The following is a 2,839-nucleotide window of genomic DNA, read 5'->3' on the forward strand; positions in this document are numbered from 1 at the left end:
AGCCAAATCGCACTGGTTATCATGTCTCACCTCAGTTATTATATCAGGCTTCTTGTTACCCTTCTTGACTGTGGTGTAAGAAAAGAATCTTTCTATAAAACACTAGACCACATGACATTGACATTCTTATGTATAAGTTTATTGGCTTGTTCTCCAGACTGAATGCAGTGTATTACTCAGGGTGCATATGAACTGCATGCAGTGTATTACACAGGGTGCATATGAAGCCCTTTATGAAATGGTCACTGCTAGGATGCTGAGTGGGGTTATATGCAGGCCCAGCCTGCATCGTTGAACTGTTTGGAATTAGTTAAATGTCTGCACTGAATTCATGCCATTGTTCTGTTTTCTGTTGCTAGATTAATATTTGTAATCAGCATTTCAAGTATATAGAACAATACATACCAATATCAACCAATATTATAAGTGAAAAAGGAAAAGAGCCACATTTAGCCTAATGTCTCTTTTGGAATATCCGACTGGCTTTTGCTGACTTTCTAAGTAGATGACCAAGAAAAGAAGCAAGTAAGAAATTAGATTCTACTGTAGAATTTTCAACAAGAAATCCATCCATTCTGATGCCTTTATTTTGCCCCATTGAGACCTATTGTGATCTCCAGAAATGTTGTATAGTAGATTTGTAGTAATAGGTGTTAGATGTAAATATGGGTTATCATTATTTGGTATTAGGTATGTTTTAGCAATAATAGATGACCATGTCCAATATAATTCTCAAAATCATGTGATCTTGAAGCAATCTTTTAACATTCTAAGACTATTCAACTCTCAAAATCCAACAGGTATAAAATAGCCACAAACATGGTTTGTGAGGATTGTGTACAATGATGCCTGTATAGTCAATTAATTTTGTATATGTTGCTATAAATGTAATGACTGCGATTTTAAAAATCATTGATCCTAGATCACAGCAGAGAAAACATTTTGATCTCGTTTAATTTTGTTTTTTATATAAAATAAAGAAAATGACTGTTCTGAGATACAGACATATTGCATAATACAGGCTGCCTTCAGATTTTCTATGTATCTTTGACTGACCTTGAAGACATAATCCTCATGATTTAGCCATCTCACTTCTGGGATTTCCACCATACTTGGATTCACATTAAAATTTATATAGAAAGTCAGTCATATATTTAATGATTTCTGACTATCTGTGTGTCAAAACACATGAAGAGAATATTAAAAATCCCTCTAGAACACAACTCTTTAACTTAAGAAATAATGACTTAAGTGGTATAATTAGGTCAAGTAAAAAACTATGAATCATAAAGCGAATGAAAAGCATTAATAATTATATCATAACCATCATTATTATTTAAAAATTATTTTTTACAGTAGAGCTTTATTTTCTTATTTTTGTTAAGACTATTTCTTTGAACAAACATTTAGTAAATCAAAGAGATGTGACATTGTGGCACTATGTTTTTAATTCACATTACATCTTGATTTTCTTAAAGATTCTCTATTTTTAGTTGTGGAAAATGCTTTTCCACTGCTGAGACAATAAAGAGACACGGAATTAAGATGTCACTCTCCACCTCATCAAGAGGATTAAATGCTAGTGGATGAATCCTGGTCCAAGAGCATTCTCTGTTCAATCTGAACCTCCATTTTAAATAAGATGTTTCACTTTTATTTATCTATATACGTGTATGCTTATGTTTAATGTTTGTCACATGTGTACAGGTGCCCATAGAGGCCAGAAGTGAGTGTTGGATTTCCTATGACTGGAGTTATAGGTGATTGAGAGTTACCCTATGTGTGTTAAAATTTCAGAAGTAATTGCAAATAAAGAAACAAGGAGAAATAAGATGAAAGAAAGAAAGAAAGAAAGAGAGGAGAGCGAAAGAAAGAAAGAGAGAAAGAAAGAAAGAAAGAAAGAAAGAAAGAAAGAAAGAAAGAAAGAAAGAAAGAAAGAAAGAAAGAGAAGGAAGGAAGGAAGAATTTAACATAGGTGTGTAGCAATCTGGGATGGGGAACTGGGGATAAGTCCCAGAAAGTCCCAGATGCCATGAAAGCAAGAGGCTCCCAGAAGCCAATGGGGATGAGATTAGCTGAAATGCCCAACAAAAGGGAGAGAGAAACTGTATAGACCATATCTAGAGGTTAGGAAAGGCTCTCAGTTGGAGAATGGGGCCACCCACTCATCTCCAAAGTTTTAACTCAGATCTGTTCTTGTCTAAAGTAAATACAAGGACAAAGTGTAGAGCAGAGACTCTAGGTCTAGCAGAGAAGGAAAGGTCATCCAGATACTGCCCCACCTGGAGATCCATCCCATATATAGACACCAAACCCAGACACTTTTGCTGATACCAAGAAATGCTTGCTGATAGGAGCCTGGTATGGCTGTCTCCTGAGAGGTTCTTCCAGAACCTGACAAACACAGATGTGGATGCTTGCAGCTAACAATCTTACTGAGCACAGGCACCCCAATGGAGGAGTTTGCAACCCCATAGGAAGAACAACAATATCAACCAACCAGACCCCCCAGAGCTCCAAGAGACTAAAGCACCAACCAAAGAGTATACATGAAGGGACCCATGGATCCACCTGCATATGTAGCAGAGAATGGCCTTGTTGGGCATCAGTGGGAGGAGAGGTCCTTGGTCAAGTGAAGGCTGGATTTCCCAGTGTAGGGAAATGCCAGGGTAGGGAGGAGGGTTTGGGGGGCGGGTGTGAGTGGGAGAAGAGTTTCACAGAAGCAGGGGGTTGGGGGAATAGGGGGCTTGCAGTGGGGAAACTGGGAAAGAGGATAACATTTGAATTGTAAATACATAAAATATACAATAAAAAGACATAGAAGAAAGAAAGAAAGCAA

The sequence above is a fragment of the Mus pahari genome, chromosome 3 (assembly GCF_900095145.1).
Source record: "Mus pahari chromosome 3, PAHARI_EIJ_v1.1, whole genome shotgun sequence".
Classification (NCBI taxonomy): domain Eukaryota; kingdom Metazoa; phylum Chordata; class Mammalia; order Rodentia; family Muridae; genus Mus; species Mus pahari.